The sequence below is a fragment of the Gavialis gangeticus genome, unplaced genomic scaffold (assembly GCF_001723915.1).
Source record: "Gavialis gangeticus isolate Ggan-Ray unplaced genomic scaffold, GavGan_comp1, whole genome shotgun sequence".
Lineage (NCBI taxonomy): Eukaryota > Metazoa > Chordata > Crocodylia > Gavialidae > Gavialis > Gavialis gangeticus.
In genome coordinates this window covers 5,287,772-5,312,538 of record NW_017729025.1, presented here as the reverse complement: position 1 = coordinate 5,312,538, position 24,767 = coordinate 5,287,772, and the positions used below count along the sequence as shown (strand labels likewise).

The 24,767-nt window shown below is 44.2% G+C and overlaps 1 protein-coding gene across 1 annotated transcript in view; it reads right to left on the bottom strand.

Moving 5' to 3' along the window:
* Positions 1 to 24,767, bottom strand: part of MDGA2 (MAM domain containing glycosylphosphatidylinositol anchor 2) — a 557,209-nt gene that overhangs the window by 206,418 nt on the left and 326,024 nt on the right. The gene's annotated exons all lie outside the window — the stretch shown is intronic.

Below are 24,767 nucleotides of genomic sequence, written 5' to 3'. Positions count from 1 at the left end.
GCAAAGATAACGTTCTTCCATGCCTTTAAATGTCTCAAATGTCATAAGGAAGGGCGGGGAAAGGACCACTTGCCATGAAGGAAAACACATGGGCAGAGATGGCCATTACATGCAGAGAGATGCTGTTCACAGATGTTAACTGAGAGATTGAACATCACGGTCCCAAGGTTTTCTGCTCCTGCTGCCTATGTGACCTGTCCACCACTGTCTCTTGTGGTTCTTCATTCCCTACGGCCTTTAAGACATCTGGAGGAGTTGGGGATGGAGTTAGTCTTTCATTGACAAACCAAAGGTTACCTGACTCACCTGGTTCATCTGACTTCCCTGGAGCTAAGCAGATTGAAACAAGCTAAGGATGTGGCCTATTAAAACAAGCAGAAAGAGCTCTAAATCTGATTTAGTTTCCAGCTTGTACCTGCTATACTTTTTTCCTAATATAATGCACTAATAAGGACTAAAGGAGTAAGCAATAGATTGAAGAAGTAACTACAGATACAGAGCAGAAGGTATAGCTATAACCTTTGCCTCGCAAGGTCATGCTTGGTACAAGAGTTTACCACCGTCTCTGATGCTACACTTAAAAGATCTATCTCCATACACGGGTGGAGAAAAGAAAGACATCTCTTGTAGGCTTCCAAGAGTATCTGTGTTACTGAAAAATAAGTCCAGGACCTGTTCATTCAAGTCTGAAAGGCTGGGACCTCATCCTCACATGGCCCGTGTCTGGACACTGGAACAAGGAGAGCCAGCCCCAGCCATGCCCTACATCACCCCAACCCTATGGAAGCCCCGTCAATGGGCATGCCGAAATGCTGAGCAGGGAAGAAGGGATGGCTGGATCGCCACTAGATGATAACAACCCTCCACTCCCCACCACAGCCTACAATTTGCATTGGTTCCTCCCTGTACGGGTTGAAACCTCCTCGCCAACAAAAGAAGCACTCGATACTCTAAGCTGGCTCCAAAATGACGCTCTTTGTGGAAAGCAGCAAACTGAAGGGACAGGAAATGTAACTGAAGTCTGAGTTGGCTTTGGAGAATCCTCCCAAGAGTAGCATGGGTGGCCAAAGAAGGAGAGGAATGGGTGGCCATTCACCTCCTGCCCCACCTCAGGGTAGGAGGTGAATATCCTCCATTTTTCCAAGAGAATGAAGATAGGAGATCACAGGTTAATATTGAGTGCTCTCCATTCTTCCCGCAAGTTAATACCTATATTAGGACATCTGGCGGATATTTGCCCTTGGAAGATGCTTCTTTTTTAATAAGGTTCCCTACCTTTTTTGGACGGGTGGGGGAGTGAAAGGGGAAGAGAAGTACTCTGTAAATATAGAGTCCCTGCCTCAGCACAAAACAAACACAGCTACCGACTGGGAGCAGTTTGATATAACCCAGTTCACTAATTATTTATTATATCTTTCCAAATAACGAAGGTTATACTGGACAACAAAAGGAAAAGACAAACACAGTAATATAGAAAATCCAGCTGGTGATCAGTAGAAGACATGTCTGCTCAGCTGTTTCAAAATAAAATGGTATAGTACCAAATTTCCACTGGAGGTAATAATGTTTGGGAGGAAACTTATTCTCTAGCTTTGCAAAATGTACACACGTCCGATTCATTTGCATTAGCTCTACCCGAAGGCTTCAGTAACTTGATTTAATTTACTTTGCTGAACTTGTTCCCACCTTCCATAATTTTGGCATTAGTCTCTGAAAAAACTTTAGGGAGAAACTGGGAAGGAAATACGATTCATTCTTTTAAACAATTATCTTTGGGATACAAAGGTCCTAGTGTTACAAAAGGTGGCATATTAACGTTTAATGTGTCTGTGAATCTAAATATCCTTTGTGATACAGTATAACAAGGAAGATTAAGGCTTTTTGGTTAGCAAGCTGCATCACCAAAGGCTTTTCTTTAATTTTTTTTTTACTTTTTGCAAGCTACCTATTCTTCATGGTAGCCATCAGAACGAACCAGTCACTGTCTTCAGCAGGGTTTTCTAGTGAGTGAACATGCCATTCAACTAGTTTATTGCAGTGGTAATCATTAGTGTTAATTTGGTTTGTTGAACTTCCCCTCTCCTCTAAACTAAATAAGGCCAATACCCTTAGTCATTCCTCATAAGTCATGTCCCCCAGCTCCCTCACCATTTTTGGTGCTTTCCATTGGACCCTCTCCAATTTGTCCACATCCTTTCTGTAGTGGGCGGACCAAAACTGAACACACAACTCCAGATGTGGCCTCCCCAGTGATGAATAGAGGGGAAGAATCACTTCCCTCCATCTGCAGGCAACACTCCCACCAATGCAGCCCACGATGCCATTAGCCTTCTTGGCAACAAGGGCACACTGCTGGCTCCTATCCAGCTTATTGTTCACTGCCACCCCCAGGTCCTTTTCTGCAGAGCTGCTGCCCAGCCAGTCGGTCCCCGGCCTGCACCAATGCATGGGATTGTACCCTCCTAAGTGCAGGACTTTGCACTTATCCTTGTTGAACCTCATGAGATTTCTTTTGGTCCAATACTCCAATTTGTCTAGGTCACTCTGATTCCTAGCCCTATCCTCCAGTATATCTATTACTCCATCCAGCTTGAAGTCATCTGCAAAATGTAAAATGTTCCAACAACTACCTTCTAAAGCAGAATAGGACCTGGGCAGAAGCCTTGGGCAGCATTAAGGCATTGCTGGAAGCACCTCTAGATTCTCTGACTATTGGATTAACAGTCTCGTCACATATCCCATAGCCTTTACTAATGCGCACCTTTATGTTCCTGCCCAAAAATGCCATCTGATAGCCAAAGACAAAACAAAAGCTCCAGGCTTCTTAGTGCTCAACTAGAAGTATCTGGCTGTGACAGATGGACTTGCTAATCTTATGTTTTTTCTGCTTGTTACAGTATATGCTCCTACTACATCTACACTGACAATGCCTGAACCTATTTATTCAGGCCTCAGCAAAAAGGACATATTTTGATCAAGGTGAGGGTGAGGAACTGCTTCCAGCCCAAAATGTACAGTAATCAGGATTCTGTCTCGAGATGGAGAGTACTTCTTACCATCTATTATTTTCAAGGATCAGTCTTCTCCGTTCTCCTTAAGAATAGTGCAGATAGCATCCATTACCTGAATTGCTGTCTTTCCCTGACCACCATTCATAGCAGAAAGTGAGTCTTATTCTTTAGGTCTTAACACACCTCCTACTGAATCAAGGGAATATCAACTCCAGTTCCAAAGAGTAGAATCAGAATCTTTGCAAGTGTAAAATGAGTTGCAAATATATGCTATTTGTGTTCCTCATGGGGATGATCAGAATTGCATTTTCACCTTTGCCACAAAGCAGTGGCCTATTTTGGGTGGACTTCAGCATATGGGAGACAGGCAATGGTGAAAGGCCTGATGCTACACCAAAGTGATTACCATGGCTAAGTACAGACAGTGAAAAAGGCCAATACAGTCAAAAAGCCCATAGCATGACAGTCAAGAAGCCAAAGACTGACTCTATTCAATCTTTGCAGGTTAGTCTAACTTGTGTAGATTGAACCGATACGGAAGTAAACAGACATTCACTTTTGATTCCAGAAATGCAGCCACATGTCTGCAGTGGCTCAGGCCAGAAGCTGGGGGTCGCTAGAGCACCCTTCCCTGCTCAGATGAAGCAGGCAGCTTGGGCCAAAGCTAGCCTACCCACCCTGCAAGGGGGGTGGGAGGTTGCAAGGGAGATGCAAAGCATCCTTGGATGCTGGGGGACTACAAGTTAACTTGAATCTAGAAGGGTCTGGGACAGAAGTTCAATAAACTGACTTAACCTAAATCAGCTAAGTCCAATACTACATCCATCCAGGTTTATCTTAAAATGGTGTTGGCCATTTTGAACGCAGTTTCTGTGCACTAAACTTCTGTTGTGTTACAGATTTAAATTGGTTTCTGATCACTTATACAGGCTTATGTGAAATGTCTATCTCTAGCTCATGTGAAAGGTCAAAAATGGGTTCATGTATATGTGGGCTTGAGTGCTAGTGTAGCAGGTCATGGCTCACCCAGGTCTCCCCATGGCTATACCCTTGCCGCAAAGTATAACTAGTTGCGTGGTCTAGGATGGAAAAAATACATCTATCTATGTTCTTAAATTTATTTACAGATGAGTTATTGTTTTATATTGGTTGCCAATGCTGTCCTATAGTATTTTTAAAATGGTGGCATTTAAGGGGGTACTCTTTCCAAGGTGTGGTTGAAACATACTGTAAGTTAGTTCACTGCCTGAGGGATATGCAGTGGAAAAGTCAGAGTCATTCTAGCTTAAAAAGGAAGCTCTTTTTTTCTTTTCCCCACCCGTGTTCCTGATGTAATCTTTGCCTGTGAGGTCAAGTTAGGTGCCAAAATTTGTATGCTGCTTAGCAATGAAGGCCGGGGATAAGCAGTCAGTTTCTTTTATTTTTGTGTCTCCATTTGGGCCTTTGATGTATTATCACTGAAGAATATTTTTGGGAACTTCTGCAGTGTTTGTTTAACTTTCATCAGACTTTCTCAGAAACAAAACTTTGTGTGCTTTCCTTTAGGCCATTTCATGTTACATTCACAACGCTGTCTTTGGTTTTGCCTGCCTCTGTTAATTTACATCATGGAATGATTCAAACACATGTGCATAATGAATATGAGACGAGAGACATGCACATCTGTTATGAAAATTACACATTTATGGGAGCATATATTGAGATGTAAATACAATTAATAATGTATATAGCAGCATTAAATATATATTACCCATAAGATAAATAATATCACTTATAATATTTCAGGGTTTTTCTCCATTAGTGTTTGCTCTGTATCAATATCCTGGCTCCTGCATGAAAGCTCACATAATTTTGGGTATAAGTGCTGCTCTGCTGTCTTCTTTGGCAAAGTTGCTTACAAGTCAGAGTGTAGGGGAAGCATGAAGACTTCCTTTCCCAGGTACCATTATTAAAATGCCATAGCTGATCAAAATATTTACAGCAAAAGTCCACATTACAGAAATGCAGCTGTATGTAGTTTTGTACTTACAAACTCAGAACACATTTATCAAAACGATAGCAGGGGTTCACACCTCTAGGTCTATGGCATTTACCTGAAAATGTCAAGCAAACTTTGGTTCCAGGGCAGAGACAATCCCAGCAGGGTGCGGGGCCTGGGGCCCCCATCCCCGGTCCACGGCACACTTACTCTGGGGACGAAAAGCCCCGGCATACCAGATGCGATGGGGAGGGAGGGAGGCAGCCAGAACGAGAAAGGAGCTGTCCAACCCACCGGGCGGGTAGGTTAAACTACAGCTGCGGTCTCTCCACCTGGCTCTGTGGGGCCCCTCAAAGCCTGGGGCGGTAGCCCCAATTCACCACCCCCACAGGGACAGCCCTGTTCAGGGGTGTAGGTTATAGATGTGTTGGTCCAAGGACATAGGCAGACAAGGTTCTTTGGGTACATACAATATACTTTATTAGACCTGCAGCAAAGTGCCATCTTAGTCTCTTCCCAAACTCTGCTATCAGGTTTTTCTTTGTCATTTTTTAAATCACCTGTGTGTCAATTTGTTTGTCATGGTCATCGCAGGCAGCCCTCCTCCCACCTGTTTCATGTAACCCCGAGTTGTGACCCGAGCTGGAAACTTTCCTGAGGAAGGGGAAACCTGCTACTGTGGACATGAGACCCTACAGGTAGCCAGGGGGGAGACCTCCGCCTCTCTATTGTGTTAGCAGTGACCCCATGGCAGAGTGGTAGTGGCTCAAGAGATGTCAATCTCTGAGTTGACTGGTGATGTTTTTTAAATTAGTTGGTTAGCCTTAAACAACATCTGCCTTGATAGGACCTGGAAAGGTGATGTCAAAAGGCCTATATAAACTAAGACTGCCCAGGATGGAGGAAGAGATCCATCTTCGAAAGAATGAATTAAGCACACAACCTCTGAGGCTCCAAATGAACTGGAGGAGAGCCATTTTGGGAAACATGAGCAACTGAGAAGGCAGAGAAAAGGGGATCTCTCTTTCTCTGAAATCATGGACACATCATGAATTGTGGGCTTCCAGAGGAAAGCTCAATTAGCCTCTGGATGATACTTGTGTGTAAACTATTTGGAACCTATCTAGATACGTAGCTTGCAGTAATGCAGATGTGTGATCAAAGGCTACCCAGCCACACTGTTTGCTCTAAGGTTATTCTTTGATACAGCTCTATCCTGTACCCTTCCCCAAGCCAACCCTATGTACCAATAAAGTTCTCCACTGTACCAAGTGTGGTGGACTCGCTGGGCAAGGGTTAGGGCATGCCTTTGTGCCCCCTTGGTTTGGCTGACTAAGGGAGGCTGGTTTTTTTTGTGCTTCAGGCTAAAGGAAGCATCCCAAGTTCTTGTAGTGGGTCAAGCACCCCCTAGGACTACAAGGCCTGTGTAGCCCAGGGGACACAGGGCCACAGACAGTCCAGACCCCTGGGTGGTGGCAGTAGTGACCCCAGGCTTGTGGGTGTGCTCTAGGAAGGGGGTCAGCCAGAAAAGAGGTGCCCCCAGGGAAGCACTCAGAGCTTGGTAGGTGGACGTGTGTAGTGAGGTGGGCAGCTCAGCTCAGGAGTGCCCCCTGCTGGCCCGCCACAAGACCAACTCAAATAGTTGGAAAAAATGTTGTTAGCAAGCTTGTGGGCACAAACACCCTTCATCAGGTTGAGGAAGGGTCTGCAGATGATTTATGCTCTTCCTGGATGGGGTGGTAGAGCAACCAGAGGCCAGTACATATGCAAGAAAGCCAGTCAGTTAAAATGTAAATTGAGGTGGTTAGTAGGTGAGAGACTTTGGCCAGTTTATAGCTGTGTACTAAAATCATGTCATGCAAAATGATTAAACTGCTTGTGTAAGCAGCACCGGATACTGGGTTTTGCCTTGGGCACTCCTATGAGGCCACAAATCAGAGCACAGATTCCACAGTGCTAAAGCAAGTGGGGACCACAATGATCTGCTGCTCTGAACATCCTGCAGGACGCAGGTCACCAAAAATTCTACAATACCAAATTTTACAATAACCTGCTACAACAATTCCTCAGGCATGTGCTGTCCCACTGAGCCCTGCACTGCCACACAGAATGCTGCTACCTGAGCTAGTGATCACGGTGCAGCTCTTCATCAACTTGAGAGGAAGGAAATACTTGCTTGACTCTTGCACTGTTGCAGCCCTCGCTACTGGTTGGCCCTACTCCTCCTTAGCCTTCAACGGTTTTCCATAGGGTCTCTGGGCTGCTCTGGACTTGTTTTTATTTTTATAAATGACAACTTATATTTATAACAACAAACTGACATAAAACTGCACTGAAGTTTCCTCGCTTCTCATTTAGCCTCACAAGCAAAGCAGCCAATGCTGCAACCCAGCTGCCTACAAGAAGGTGCAGCTGGCCTGGGAGAAGGGAGTTGAAACTGCCCCCCGCCTTCATCAGGACCATCCCTGCCTTTTAGGCATCGCTATAAATGCCAAGAAGAGTGGGGAACAGCTCTCAATGCAGCTCTGCTAAAGTAAACTGCACAGATAAAATACCCTCATGGCAAGGGAAGCGCTGAAGAAAGTGGCTGGGAACAGATGGCATGTCTGCCATCACATCCCTTCCTGCCAGCCAGCCTCAGCTGTGCTTCCCCAAGGACTGAGCCCCTGAGAAAAACAAAAAAAAAGAAAGGGGCTGGATTGATCCAGGCCTGGCTGGATGCACAGAGAACGGCTGCCTTTATCTTCTTTCAGCTACATACACACTCAGGGAAATGTCTATCTGGTTTCAGGAGGTGCATGAGGCACATCTACTGTGGCTAAAGCAGGAAACGTCACAACTCCTTAGGGAAAGTGCATGCAAGGTCTGTATTTCCCCTGAGCTGTAGGAAGTGATGCATTTCCTTATAAACAACACTTCCCATTGCTTCAGCTGGGTGATTTGACTTCATGCCCTGATCCCCATGTGTCCAGCCATAGAGACAGAAATTGGTCTCAACTAGGGAGAGGCAAAGAGAGGTATTTGGTGGGAACCACCCCCAAGATGAGTGCAGAAGAAAGGCCCAGGATCCTATTTATTTCTGTACTATTTAATATTGCTGAGGAAAGCTGTGAAACTGGGTTTTCCAGAAACTGGGTAAAGCATATGTCTGGGATGGGAACAAAGCATCCTGCATTTGAAATAAATGACTGTTTTTGTAGCAGGATAGAATGATCGAGACAAAGTGAAGGTGTGAGATACCCGCTGTACGGCCATCCTGCAGCACACAAACATGTGAAGTCACACAGGAGCGTCCTCACTAGCTCCCAACCCTCAATGCCACACCCAAAGAGATGCAACTACAGATGTGGAATGAGAGGCTGAAGAAAATACCTGACAGTGGGAAAATGGACATTCCTGCAGCCGAGTCCTTACCACCAGGGGTTGACAAGTGATGGCAAAGGTGGCCACGTCTCCATCTCCTACGTACTGGAGTCGGACGCTCCAGGGAACTAATGAAGAAGTGGGGCTATTGCATTGGGTCTATAACCACCTCTGACTGCAGCACAGAGCCTCAGGCTACCCAACACCTGCTGCAATGCCCACGGCTCAAAGCCACATGTACAATGAAAGTCCCCACAAAGTACAATATAAGAGCATGAGCATGTGTAACAAAATGGTCAAATGTGGGATAGACACATAACAAAGTGACGGCGACTGTTGAGGTGCCTTCCAATCCCAGGACTAGTCCTCCTTCTTGTATTTTGACTTAAGAAACCTCATGGGAATATGAGACAATAAATGAGGCACTCAAAAAGATGCTGGACTATTGGCGAGTGTGTGGAAAAGAGCCACAATAATACTCAAAAGCGTGGAGCAAATGCGTTATGATGAGAGACCTGAAAGGTAATTTGATTACAACGAAGTCAAGGCTTGATATTCTTCTGGGAGCTGTTCTTTAGCGATACACAAGTTATTGGGCTCAACGCAGCAGCAGCTGGATGCTGTGTAGTGGCCAATGATATAAAGAAGGTCAAACTAGATGATGTAGTGGCACTTTCTAACTTCAGAGTCTATGAATTCATGTTCATGGTTTTTGTCAAAATAGTGCCAATAACTTTTCAGCAGAAGACCAATAGCTGGGCATCATCTCAAGCTCACTTATAATTTCCTTTCTGTTAAAAAAATCATATGCCTATACAACACGTATATGCACCTCTGTAACATGAAGATATGTGAGACACACATGTATTTTAGAAACAAATAATATAAAAAACTGGGCTGAAGCTTTACATTTCTAAATGGTAAATAATGGCCTGTGGTGACTCTCTGAATGGAAATTTACTCTGGGTTTGTGACGCTGGAGGAGCTTTTTGAGCGCATTTCCCCCACTTTCAATCCAAAACAATTTACTGTTTTCACCTTTGGCAAAGAGAGAGTCTTTCAAAACCCCCAACTATAAAAATGGTTGCTGACTGAAGATGTGTTAGACAAGGTATTTTACCTTTTTAAAATGGTGCTGAATTAAATGTCTTTCTGAATCACGTCTTTGATAACCAGAGATAATTAGGGCTGGCAGGATTTTTTCTATACCACTGAACCTGAAAAACTGCATTTGCAGTATTAATCATATATTACAAATTACATCACTTGCATCTGAAAAACACACTAGTGGGAAATAAAAATAAACAAGCCTACTACTATGGATTAAATATTCCCAACAGTTTGTATAAATCTCTAAACGCTGACAGATTACTTTCTAAGTAGGAAGCTTTTTAACACATTGGGCTACATCCAAAGTTAGCTTAACCTGGCACATTCCATTAACTTCAATGGAGAAAAACCCATTTATGCCTGTGTATGACCCCAAGGGCACTTTGTTTTTTTACCCCACCTAGTCCCTGAGATATAACTTCAAGCCATCCTGTTCTTGCCCTGTTTTGAGCTGATTTAAGGGGGGGGGCTTGCTTTTTGTGGAACAATATCATTTGTGGAAAAGACTCCAAAAAGATACATTATTCTGTGAAATGATCAAAAACAGATCATGTCTATGTGCTCCCCAGATCATATCTATGTGCTCCCCAGATTTTTCTGTCTGCTTTCACCTGCTCTCTCTCGTCCTGGCCTGGGATGGCGAGGCCCTTGAGGCAGGGGCCATCGTTATGTTGTGTTTATACAGTACCTAGCATCAGGCATTTGTGGTCACCAGCTACAACAACTCCAACATCAACAATGAGAGAGAGCCTGGACTTAGCCTGAAGTCTGGCAGGAGACAGGGTAGAGGTGCATTTTATAGACAAGTGATTCTCAAACAGGGCAATTGCAGCACCCAGGGGTAACTAGAGACAGAATTCATACACTTACAATGAAGGTCGCAAGGGACCTCCAGAGGTCACATCTAGTCCAACCCCCTGCTTAAAGCAGGACCAGCCCCAACTACATCATCCCAGCCAAGGCTTTGTCTAGCCGGGCTTTGAAAACCCCCAAGCATGGAGACTCCACCACCTGTCTGGGTAACCTATTCCAGTATTTTATTACCTTCCTAGTGAGAAAGTTTTTCCTAATATCCACCCTCAACTTCCCTTGCTGCAACTGGAGTCATTACTCCTTGTTCTGTCATCTGCCCCCACTGAGACCAGTCCAGCTCCATCCTCTTTGTACCCACCCCTGCCCCCATTGGGTATTAAGTTTCCTCTCAGTCTCCTCCTCTATAGACTAAATAAGCCCAATTCCCTCAGTCTTTTCTCATAAGTCATGTCCCTCAGCCTCTGAACAATTTTTGTTGCCTGCTTCTGGACTCTCTCCAATTTGTCCACATCCTTTCTGTAGCGGGGGTCCCAAAACTGGACACAGGACTCCAGATATGTCCTCATGAGTGCTGAATACAGGGGAAGAATCACTGCCCTCGATCAGCTGGGAGCACTTTTTTTCCTTCCTTGTTTCTGCTGCAAGGGCAAGATGTTTTACCTTGAAACAAGCTGCTGCTTGATTGAGGTTGTAGCACCATTGGAGCTTGCTGGCAAGCTCCTCCCAAGTCTTTATGTTGGCATCTCTTTTCCTGAGATCTGCCTTCAATGAGTCCTTGTAGCTTGAACTCTGGCCACCATGAGATCTCAGGCCATTGCTAAGATGGGAGCAGACCACTTGTTTTGGGAGTCAAGAGCCAGGCATTTGCTCACAGTGCCCCGCCCAGCATTGAAACTTGGTGCTTGAGGATCACTGACTCAATGCTGGTAACAGTGGCTTCAGCAAGGATGCTGGCATTTGTGCGATTATCTTCCCATTTAATGTGGAGGATTTTCCACAGGCATTGTTGGTGATGCCTCTCCAGGCTCTTGAGATGATGCATTTCACATCCTTGGGGGTGGGGAGGTGGAGATGCTGCATCGGGGTCCACTGCAAGGCCTAGTGCCATGGTGAGAATAGGAGTTAGGTAGCTTGTTGCTTGAGAAAAGCCATCCATCCAATGCAGAGGATGCCCCACTATCAGATCACTTCCTTTATTTGATAGCCTGTTCTGTGCATGTCCTTTCACAGCATCTGATGAAGTGAGCTCTGGCTCACAAAAGCTTATGCATCTCCAATTCAGTTTGTCTGCCAGGTGCATCTCCACCCTGCCTTCGGCCCAACAATAATAATTTCCTTTAAGTCTTTGCACTGACCGAACTGGCATGAACACTGATGTTGCTTAAGGGGAAAAAATGCCTACTGCCTCAGTATTCAAGGTGCTGCATTTCTTTACTAAATGAATACAGAAGTTTATACACAGTGCAATGAGTTCTTGGATTGCTAGTTCTCTAGAAAGCAATGTAAAGCACCAAACTCTGCAGCCCAGTCCAATAATATCTCCCCCTGAACTGCATGCACAGCTGTACTGAGAGATGGGCAGGGGCAGAGCTCGGAGAGCACGATTCCAGTCTCAGGATCCAGCTTGAAATGCTGTTTCACTGGAAATCCCATGGATGAGAACTTTTCTCACTAATGAGATCCTTTAAAATGCTGGAAAGGACTAAAGAGAGAGGCTGTTTTAATCCCAGTCAACACAACTCATGCAGTACAGAGCATAACAGTATAACGTGATTTTAAAATTTTAGCTTTTTCTCCTAATGAAGACAGACTCTTGCTAAATTTAAGTTTTATTGCTGTCAAACAGCAAATTTACTCAGATGCAGACAATACTTTAACTGACATCTTAACTAGCCTAAGCCTTTTAACAAAAAAACCTTCCTCTACTTATGGAAGCAAAGCAAATTGTTCAAGTCATCCCGGAAGAGTAGGGAGTTCATTTTACTGCTGTAAAATGGATCAGATGTGTGCTATTCTGTCAAGTTTGCCATTCATTTAAAGGTGATCAGTGAGTCTGTCTTAGGCAGTTACAGGGTGCCAATTACTACAGCACATAAGTGAAAAAAGATAGCCATTTATTGGGAAAGTCCTTCATCCCAGCAAAAGCCTCTCTGTAGAACAAGCCAGCATGCATCTATCACTAGCATATTTATTCAGATCAAGCAATAAACCTTCTCTCTCAATTCTTGACTCATCTTTACTGGGGGAAAACGCTTAGGGACAGATCCCCGTTGAACTCTGAGGGACCTAAGTGGATTTAAATGCCTAAGTACAATCCTATTGCTGCACCCTGTTCAACTCCCTGGACAATTGTTAACATATATACTTCTGCAACATGCTGTCCCCTTAGCCTTAAGAATAAGTCACAAAAAGGAAGCAAGGAGGAGAAGGACCCCTCCATAACAACAAGAATAAGAACAGACCCTGTGCTGGAATTACTGTCTCATGCTGGCTTGGGGTGCCTTCCTCGAGTTTGATCTGCCTCCTAAAGGAAGGCAGATCAACCAGGTTTGAAGCGAGGAGGGGTGAATTTTCACCTACGGTACAATTGGTTGTGCCTTTAAGGCCCCAGCATTGCATCCTGCACTTTTGTGGGATGTCGCAGGGTAACGGCACGGTACAGACCCCGAAGGGCAAAAGGGGAACCCTGGGACCACTGAAAATTACGAGCAAAGTTGTGGCAGGCGAGATGGGGCGGGGACTACCCCAAGGACATATCTGGGATAGACAACTTCCAGGACGAGGCGACAGACAAGCCCACACATCCGAAGCCGAGCAGCATGGGACCGGATGTTTGAAGCCCGCAGGGTGTACGGGGAATAGCCGAATGCAGTGCATTTTGCAGCAGGTCTGCTGTGATCGCCATTGTTCATCTATCCGTGCTCTCTGCTGCCTGGCACTCTTACCCCTTTGCCCTACACAGTCCACTGGCAGATAGCCTGGTTATTACTATATTATTACTATACTGTAAGAGACTCAGGCCCCTGGCACACGTTCACTTAATGGCCTGATGGCATCCGTTTCCTGATCTGAACAGTCGCACCTCCTGCCACAACACACATGCATTGTGATCTGGGGCTCCCCTTTCCCTGCAAGTAGAAAGCCAAGTGCCTGGTCAACCGGTGTGGGGCTTGGGACCAGTTCACGTCACCCAGGCCTATGTATGGCCTACACCACAATCAGCTGATTGTTGGTCTCAATGCCAGGACCTCACTGGAGCTGGTTCAAGTCACTTGGGTATACTCCCAGGGCTGAGACCAGCAATCGGCTGATTGTGGTGTAGTCTGGACATAGGTCTGTGTGGCATGAGCCATAGGCATTTTGCTGCCAGACTTGGCCATTTTCAAAGGGCCTATGGCTAAGTATGTCCTTGAATGATGTACCACAATGTGAGCATTTCCAAAGGCTGAGGCTGACCTGGTCAGCAGAACGGAGAAAATGCTCCATCTGTCTAACTGAACCCAATCAGTAAGAACAAGGAAGCCTTGTTAGCCAGGGCGAGAACAGCAATCTACCATGGGAAGAAAAGAACTAAGAAGCCCTTTCTATTGCCCTGTTACTTACTCAAACATACTAGTTTTAACTAACTGGCACTTTCCTGGCCTATAAGAAATGAAGTATAATCTGGTTCTGAAAGTTTCAGTGAAACACGTTGAAATAAAGCCAATCGAGGATCAATGTAAATCAAATCAGATCAATGTAAATCAATATAAATTAAACTAGTCAATTCTAATGCATGATTGGTTATTAGAATATTGAGATCACATTTACTACAATTTATTCGAATATTAAGATGACGACCGTCTGCCTGCCTGCAGGACTGTCTCTATGAACCCCCTACCGTGGAGGCTGAGACTGGCCAGCTTGGCTTTGCAGCAGTCAAGACCTGTCCCATAAGATTATGCTTATCCTCAGCACTCAACTTGCAGCAATTCAGCATTGTCAGTTGATCACTTCTCACAAAGATTGAAATGACCCATGGGTCTGTTTTAAATTATTTTCACCCTTTCTACCCAATTTGCAAATTGTTAACGATGGGTCCCAGTATCCAAACTGCACTCAGGGCTGGTCTCATGACCCCGCCATATAGCTGATGTCAGGCTGCATGACAGGGACCTGCCATACATTCAAGAGAAGGCGCAATGGGAAGCAACCACAAAATTATTGCACATATTTTGTGGGATCATTTCCTGGCTTATTTCCTATTTTATTGCACTATGAATTGCCTGAATGTGTGGCTGGCTTACTATTAAAAATGCAATTAACTGGTTAAATTGTATCTAAAATGTAACGTGTCAGAAGTCCCAGTGATGGAACAGGACCCCACTGTGCAAGGGAACTGACCTGCCTAAAACCTCATGCTCAGAATCGGGCTTCACACTCAAAGCTACTGGATGGCCAAGGAGGCAACGTATGTGTATTTAATGCAAAAGGCATTTGAAAAAAAAAGACATTCCAAACTACAGTGGGATGTGATTAAAAAAAAACAGGCAGGTAAGGGAACATGTAACTGCTCTTTGCATTGTATTAGGGATCAAAAGTAAGAAGCTTAGGTTGCTTCCGTGGGTTGTGGGAGGAGAAAACTGCTATGTTATATCATTGCTCCATGAAAGAAGTGAGAAGTCATTAGTGAGAGTCAATTCCCTATGTATGATTGAATCTAAGGCCTTGTTACACTTTAATTTTTGGGCAGATCCTGAAGCTCTTAACCCCCGGATTGGCTTACATTAAGACCTTTAAGTGGCTTAAACCACTCACTATGTGGCTCAAAGTTACGCCACTCCAGGGTAGGATTATCTCTGATCCAAATAACCCAGTTCCTTTTCCATTAAGGTGCAGCCCCTCCTCACTGATGTGTCACTCAAATTGAAGGTGTGACTGCAAGCTAGCACTGAGCTGATCAATATTTGTGCAGCTCATGTTGTACAAAATATGCCTTAACCATGCTTAGCACGAGGTGTTGCTCAAGTCAGACAGATCTTGGACATCAGCTTCAGACTAGATCCATAAGCAGGATGAATAAAACTAGTTCAAGCTGGTTGAGTAGGCCTCTGCCTAGGATGGTTTAGGAATAGTAAATACTGCACCTAATGAAAGGGGTTGGGCTAGATGACCACCAAGGTCCTTCCAACCTGATGATGCTCTGAGTTGATCACTGTGAATATTTGTTATAATAATTACAGCTCTTTTCCTGTTTGGGAACCACTTACAGTCCGGTTCTAATCTACAGAACACAGTCACAAATCTTAAGGACTTGCTAAAGAATTTGTGGGTACACATTTCAGAGTTTGAGGCACCGTGGTGCCCTGTGGGTTGCACTACCCTGTTTCCTAATCCATGACAGTATGATAAACTTTGTAAAAAATATTGGACAAGCAGAAAGCATCACAGTGCACATCTACATTTTTGCAAGATTAATTCTTTGCCATAAAATATGTGAAACTTCTGTAATTCATGAGCATACTAATGAATACACAAGCAACAAATAATGTAGGAGAAAAATTAATACATTTATTTGCCAATATGTCCACAAACCACTGTTTGTTTTATTTAACTAGCTCTAGCTAGAATATGATTTTAGATAATGACTGACTGTTTTAAAGATCTATGAAAGCTGCATAATTTATGTTCTTTCAAAATAATTTACTCTGCTACCAGTGGTTTATGAATTATGCTTCTGCATGTTATGCTTTGAAAAAATACAGCATTTGCATAGCAAGAAAACACTGCAGAATACACCAACAAACCATTTCATTCTAAACTATTTCCCTCCAGATGCAACTAAGGAATGAAAAAGTTGGTGGTATGCTACTTTAGCCTGCATGGTCTTTATGCTATTATTTATAGACCTGCAGTATGATTGCTAAGGGATGTCGAATGCAATCATTCTGATATGGAGGAAATCTCTGCACAGTTCTTCCTAAAGGAAATAGCTGCATCAGGGTGGAGCTACGGAGATTTAAGCCCACAGTTTCTTACCTATGTGCCTGTGTCATGAAAAGCATGAAAACCAAGACAAATTCACTGGGTATCAAGCTTAACTCTTCTGAACACTGCCATTCTTTTCCTGATTGCTGACTGTTATGATTATGATTATTATTATTGCCACAGCACTGAGCAGCTCCATTGTGCCAAGAGCTTTATGACGAGAGAAAACAGAGGGGCATAATAAGGAAACAGCGAGGCCATACAGAGCAGTTGGACAGGTGAGGGTATGAAACACCAGCATCCTAACCAACGTCAAGTGGGTTGCAACCATCATAGCAGGGCAGTCGTGAGAAGGGGGTTTAGAGGTGTTGCCACCCCAAGCACTAGGGCAGAATGGCAGCTAGCAGGCAGGGGCCTGTTGGGATATGTGGTTGAGGATGGCCGTGGAGGACAAACAGGTGGTGAGGATGTCTATATGGACCAGATGGGAGGTGGAGCTGCATCTCCACAGTGGATAGGAAACAACAGGCCAGGTGGAAAGAGCCCATAAAGGACCTTGAATGGCACAACAGCGTACTCCACAAGGATAACGCCTCTGCAAGATGAGTCTAAACCGTAAACTCCCATAGGAACAAGGCCCATGGTTAAGCAGCCCCCTCCTTTCCTCTCCTCCACAGCCTTCTTCCCAAGTGCAAGGTACTTCCCTCCCTAAATAATAAGTGCACAGCAACGTGGATAGTAAAGGAAAGCAAAGCCCAGACACCCTGAGTGCTCAGGTTGCTGCCTGGCACACTGACCAATGCTGCCTCATTGTGTCCTGGTACATCTGAGGTGGGGATTGAATAGCTGCCTCCAACTCCCTGCAGGGGGGCTGCAAAGGGGATGGAGCTGGACTGGTCTCAGTGGGGGCAGATGACAGGACAAGGAGCAATGGGCTCAAGTTCCTGCAAGGGGAGTTGAGGTTGGATATTGGGAAAAACTTTTATGAGGAGGGTGGTGAAACACTGGGACAGGCTCCCCAGAGAGGTGGTGGACTCTCCGTCCTTGGAGGTTTTGAAGACCTGGCTAGACAAAGCCTTGGCTGGGATGATGTAGTTGGGACTGGTCCTGCTTTGAGCAGAGGGCTGAACTGGATGCGACGTGAGGTCCCTTCCAACCCTAATTTTCTATGATTTCTATGATCTCTTGCCCATCTGTCCTCTTGACTCTGGCTTAGACTGCAAGGTATTTGGGACAGATTCGATTGGGGGTTTGTTTTGTTTTTTCTTGTAGTCAGGAGCCTGGTGCCAAGGAGCCACTGAGGATGCTACGCTGAATTTATTAGAGCCAATTAGCATATTCAAATCAATGCACCGTAACCAGAGCTGCTACATAGATTCTCTCATGTCAATTTCTCTTTAAATGCTTATTTTCAAGAACTGTTTCATCCTGCCTTTAGGACGCTGGCAAGGCCTTTGCCCTCTTCCCTTTTGCTGCACAAACAGGTCATATGCCTCTTGCACGATAAAGCATTAAATCAGTATAGTTTTTTTCCCCCTTGAAAGGACCTTGAAACACTTTTGGCTAAGCCTACATTCAGATAGACAAGGCACTGCGACTTTCATACTTTTTGAAGAATAACAGTCTGCATCTGCATCTACTGAAGCAATTGTAAGCTGGCAGGTTAATACACACACACACACACACACACACACACACACATATTGCCCACCTTCAACACAGATCTCATTCCAACTTATATTCAGCATTTGCCAGCCCTGTGCCAGGTCTCAAAATGTTTTATGGATTCATAAAAGACACGGCGTTGCGAGGGAATGCAATAATACGAAGGGGAAATGCTACCCTGCCGCATCTTGTAATCGCATAATAACATTATGCTGCGTAGGTCTGCAAGTTCCACCAGCTTATTGCTTGCCAAACTGCTACCCACCAGTGACTGAGGTTCATAAAGCTGCCTGTTGGTTTTAAAAGTTCATGAGCAGGTTACAAAAAGGAAAATAATAAAACAGCCACCCAAGGGACAGAAAGCACCAGGAAGCTTGTTGCAAGCTCCAGTGCAGTGGAAAGATTCCCCCATGCATCTCTTTCCTTTGTTCTCTCCATAACGGACTTCCAGCCATTGCCACAAGCCTATTCTCCTCTCAAACCTCCTCAAAATAAAACCTAAAACCAGCTCTGGCCAGAGATGACCTTCCATAGCTTTTTCATAGTGGACTTCTTTCATCCAACTTTTCGGTATCCAGCTCTACCCAAATCGCTGCTGCTAAAATCCTCCTCCTCCTTCCCGCTGCTCAAACCAAATCACTTCCCCTCCCCAAATCCCTTCACAGACATCTTGCATCTTTAATCACATCAAATTCAATCCCCTTGCTTTAAACTTACGATTCAGCCTGTCTTTAAATACTGTATCTTAAAATGGCAGCATAATACACCTCGTTAGGTGGGGAATACAAATAATAGTCTTTCGTCTAATCTTCACTAATCTATGTGATATGCTATGTCAGTGCTTAACAGTCATTCTGTTCCTGGATCTCTAACGGCACATCCTTAATAAGTTAAATAATGTGTGTATCAGAGGGACTAAAAGCAGCCTATATTGAACCTCAGGGTATCCCTGAGATATGTCCTCTAAGAGCTACTTGTGCCTATGGACTGCAGAAAATGGTCAGTTACTGGAGCGCAGGTCTTTTACACATGCAAAAGTCTTACACATGCACATCAAGTATTAATTTGCTACTTCCCTGAATGGACATAACAGCAGCACATGCAACAGGCCATGGTTTGTCCTTGAATGAACACGTGCAACCTTCATCAAAGTCACATGCCATACAGGCACCTACAAGCATAGACTATTGATATGAATGGTGGATGAAACAGTTACATTATATGGACATCCTGATCAGATGTACCCCAAAACTGGTGGGTTGCAATGGTGAAAAGATGCAGACGGACTGGTAGGCTCCATAACTGAATGGAAAATAATACCCACGACGATGATGCAACGGAAACAGAGGATGTGCAAAGATACAAACCATTGATTCAGAAGCATCTAGAAGACAGCAAGCTGATCAGGAACAGCCAACATGGATTTGTCAAGAGCGAGTCATGCTTAACTAACCTGGTTTCTCTATGGTGAAATGGATTTTGTGATGGATTTTGTGAATGGGGGAAGGTGCAATGTACTTTAGGCCTCAGCAAGATGTTTGACAGTGTCTCCCATGAAGTAAACTAAGGAAATGTTATCTGAACGAAGTTGTTATAAGGCAGGTGCACATCCAGTTGGCTAACAGTGCTCAAAGTACAGTCAGCAATGGCTCAGTGTCAAACTGGAGGTGTCAAGTAAGGTTGCAGACAGTCTGCTTGGGTCTAGTACTGTTTAATATCTTCATTCATGACTTGGAGGAAGGGATATGGTACATATTTAGTAAATTGGCAAGTGCCCTCAAGCCATGTAGGTAGCAGACAGTTTTGAGGACAGAATAAGTTTTAAAATGATCTTAGTAAACTGGGTCTCAAATAGGATGACGTTCGGTATGAAAAGTACTGCATTCAGGAAGGAATGGGAGGGGGGGATGCCTGGCTATCCTGAACTAGAGATAATCCAGGATAGCACAAGAGAATCTGGGAGGTTCGATGAACTGCACCCTGAATGAGTCAACAGTGTGCTCTTCTTGCAAATAAATAAATAATGATAATAATAGTAATAGTAATAATAATAATAAGGGTCATAGCACAAAGGGATGTTTTTAAAGCAGAATCCCATGCCAATCACCAGAAATGATTCTTCCACCATACTCATCATTAGTGAGGACTCATTTGGAGTACTGCATCCTGTTTTCAGCACTGTGTTTCAAGCAAGAAACAGGCAAAATGGAAGCAAACCAAAGAACAACAAATGACTAGAGTATTAGAAACCAGGGTTTATGAAGACAGGGGAGACCTGGGATTTGGGGAAAGAGAAGAGGATGGTGACTAAGTGCTTTCTGTGTCCACAGGGGAAGAATTAAAGAGCTTAAACTGCAACAAGGGAAATTTAGGTTGGACATTAGGAAGAACTTGCTCACTGTGGAAGCGATGACGTACTAGAAGACATTATATAACAAGCCCATCGCTGGAAGTTTTCCAGTGCAGGTTAGATAAACATTTGCCTACGATGGTTTAGACACAAATGATCCTGCTGTGGCAGGAGATTGGAACAGATGACTGAGCCCCTGAGATCCTTTCAAGCCCTATTTTTCTGATTCTGTGAGTGCTGAAATGTTTAGGAGCTTGGAAAGCCTTCAAATACAGTCTAGAGGAGGTAAATTGGATGCTATTAAATTCTCTATCTCATATAATACAAGAGCAATGGAGCACTTGAGTGAAACTGAAAGCTAGCAAGTATAAAAGCAAACGTAAAAAAAAAAAACTACTTATTTTGCATGCAAATTTAGCCAACAATACGGGATCACAAAGGCCAAGATATTTGATTTAACAATTTTTTTTTTATTGTATACAATATTTTCAGAGAACAGTAAATGGAGAACTCAGTGGGCTGGAAGACACTTAAGGAGAGTGCACAGGAGGATGGGTGGCAGTTCATATTTCTGTGAGCTGAGCTGGGTATCTCATGAGCCACTTATTTAGTTTCATGGCCATGATACTACTGGCTCAGACATGTCTTTAATGTTAATGAATATAATAAGTAGGTGTTGGCCTTTCTGGAGGGTACTGCAAATGGGAGGGGACTAGTCCATTATAATATTATACCGCTAGTCAACACACCAGGTTTCTGCATTTTGAATCTAAAATGAGGTACTAAGGAACACATTTGCTCAGATGTAGTCCCAGTGTATTGGCCTTCTAGTTCAGTGATACAGCTATCAACTATGAAAAAAAGTACAAAATCAATTTTCTCATTTTGTCAGCATTAAAAAGCTTCCTGGTCTTCCTTCTCAGCCTATGAAGCCATTTTCAGAGTGTGAATTAGGTACAGACCTTACAGAAAATTCAGCAGAGGATCTTGCATCCATTGTATTGATACTGATATCTATATCGATAGATCTCCATTTCTATACCTTTACCCAGCCTATAAAACGTAACATCTAACTCTGCAGAGATTGTGGTCCAAAGTGATGATAAACTGGCAAAAATCCTGCTAATATAGCTGTGGGGAAGAGAAGCCCATGGACTCAATGGCACTGGCTTCTTTCTTGACGTGCACTCCACATCCAGCCTTCCACACACTTATTTTAAGGTAAATTCTTAAAGTAACTATAATATGGATCCTGAGCATACCTAGCATATGAGAAAATTTCTGGACTACACATGAATTAAGCTACACAATTACTGAAGCAGCTGTAGCATTGGGCCCATCACCAAATGCAAGGCTAGCTCTGAAGGACAGTCCTTCCCAGAACGCCCCATTCTGAAACGTGAGCTTTGAGAAACAAACTTCGCAGATATGCACAACACAAGAATTAATGTATTGTCATCAAGCAGCTACGCCATGCTGGTTAAAGCTCCTTGGATCGGTTTTCATTTCCCGTAGGCTGGGCCCCATGAAGAAAAAAAAATCAATTCCAAATACTGTGTAACCAAAGAAAGGCTTTGAAACTGCCTCCATCAATACTTGCACTGAATCAATCTTTTCACTAAATTATTTTTCTGGTCACCATCTGGCAAAGGAAGCAATGTCAATATATTTAACTTGCCTTATCTAGGTCACGGAATCACACACATTTTTCGATTATTAAAGTACTTCCTGCTCCACACTTCCATATTTCTATTTAAGGTTCCTTGAAAATGTCACATGCTTCAATAGAAACCTCACAGTACTGTATAATAAGAAGGAAGTCATCCTCTTTTAAATTACACTTTGTCAGAAAGGTCATCTCCTGAGGATTATTTAAATCCTTCATGAAAATTAAAGAACTTGTAGCTCTTCTAGCAACACTATCGTCACGCCTCAAGTCTGGGAGTCTTTGGAAACAAGTTTTCCTGACATCATATTCAGGTTTTTTCAAGATATTACTGACGGCTGGTCAGTGTGGTATCAGGGTCGCTACCAGAAAAACGCCTAAGCAAGCATGCCCCCTCTGAAAAGGGATATATTCAATTCCAGTCTAAGTCACAAAGAACTAACATCTCATAGAGGTAATCAAGTCAGCGTTTCTTTACGAATCTAGTTTTCCAAGCAGTTTCCAATGGACTCTTTTGCAAAGAGAAGAGTTAAAGAGTCTTTGTAAAATGCTAAGAAACTTTGCACGTGTGCGCTCTGATGGCTACAATAAACTAGACAAGCAGCTAATGGATGGAAGCCGCTACCTGCCATGCTGACTATGAACACCTTGTTTTCACTTACTTCTCTGTGTCCATATGTTGGCTCTTTAGACAGTGAAGAAAAGACACATTTAGGTATGGTGCAGCTGAGCAACCTCATGCCTACAACTTAAGCACCTTGCTCTAGAGGTGGAGGAAAGAAAGGAGGTCTACGGCTTGGGGCTGAGGACCTTCCCTGGGTTTTAGTCCCTGCATATGCCTTTTCCACTAAAAAATACTAGATAGAATGGTCCTAAATGATGCAGGCAGTGGCAGAAGGATTTGAAGGTAGAACAAAGTGTTTGTAATTTAAAAAAAAAAAAAAAGGAAATAACGTCATGGCTTAGGAGGGGAGAGATTTGACAGCATTTCAGTTCAATGCTAGGAGTTCTGCTGACTTGTTCTAGGATCAACTGCCCGTACTTCCCTGGTCATGGCTGAGCTCCAGATACTTGGCCCTGATTGCATTTGCACAGCACCAGCTTGTGATTTCTGCACATCACTTGATTTAGTGCAACACCTCTGCACATCTTGGCTGTGTCATGGATCACAGGCCTCGCAGGGGAGCTCTGCCTTGGGACCCCCCAAGAAGCAGATCTGTTTGGTTTCTTGAGAGGCATGGCTTCTCAAGGGGCACACCACTGGCTTGAGACCCTGGCTCTTCTTGGTCCCTGATTTCCCCAATGATCCATAGCATGCCTGCTGCAGATTGCTCCTTGTTTTTGGTCAGGTCCTGGGAAAAGGGTGGGGGGTGTTCTCCTTCTTCAAGGTAGGGAAAAGTGAGCATGCCAACATCCCAAACATCACAGCAGACTCCGATTCAAAACACACTCTTTATTGTGCCATTGTTATTCCCTCTGTCCTTCCACAGACTCTACTGTGTCCTTCCTGGGACTATTCCTTTCTCTCTCTGTGACCTCCCTGGGTCGTTCTGTCCTCCCTAGGACTTGCCCTTTCTCACCCCAGTTCAGACAGCTGCCTTTGCGCAAAAAAAAGCATTACAAAACTATAGCATTATCCCTGGGGACTAAAACGAACCCAATAAAATAGAACACAGTGGGTGCATCTACACGTGCGCTTGACTACAAAGCTGGCTAATTAGCTCCACAGTAAAGTGTAACAGTCTACACATGTGCTGGTATTAGGGCACAGCAAATTAATTAACTTGGGAACAGTACTATGCTATGGCAGAGTAATTCATTCCCCTGTAACATGTATAGGTGGCAACCAGGGCTGACTAGGACACAAGGGTGCTCACTGACCCCGCCCCCCCGCCAGCATGGGGCTGCTCTACCCTGGCTCAAACTGCTTCAGTCTTGGGTGCATGTGCAGACACTGTGCCTGGGAGCAGTGGACTCTGGTGCAAACTGTACCAGAGTTTATTGCTTCAACTTAGTTGCAGGTGTAGATGCACCCAATATCACTGGGAACTAATTATGGAGCATAGAGAACAATCTTTGGGCCCTGCTGCTAGGCTTAGACTGCCATCTTTCCCTGAGGTGAAGTGGGCATGTAAGTGTCCAATTTGTGAAATTACTTACAGCAATTATTTACACTGATACATGCTCACACCTTCCCCAACACCATGTTTCCCACCAGAAGCACAGGCTGCGAACTCTGCTCCTCAACAGTGACATAACGTTTAAGGGCAAGAACTGTTGATATGATAGCTGATCATATCAAATAGAGACATGGGAATTGAAGAAAAATCTCCTGAGTTACTCCTGTGCCTTATGGACAAGGTTCTCCTTCCTCCCCAAAATCAGAACTACCTGATTCCAAAGCATAAGAACTTGCAAACATTTGGTGCTAACTGGGAATATGCCAGATCATATCCACTCTGTATCTTGCATCTGTGCACCACTCCCACTAGGGCTAGGGACAGACATTCAACAAGCCTGAGCCTGAATTGATTCAATCTTCGCAGGTTAGTTTAACCTGGCTAGACTGAATCAGTTTGTAACCATAAAGACATCTCCTCTGGACTGAAAAAATGTTGGCATAGACCTGCAGTGGCTCAGGCTAGAAGTCAGGGGTGCTAGAGCAGCCCTCCTTTCGCTTCCATAGGACTGAGCTGAGGGGGGCATGGCCAGGCCCCAGCAGGATGCTCTGATTAGGGAGGGGTTCCTCCCCCCCCACCCCCGCTTGCTGATCAGCAAGGGTGCTAGCAGGGGTTTACACAGCATTTAGTTACACAGCAGGGAGCATTTATTAGCCCTTCAGCA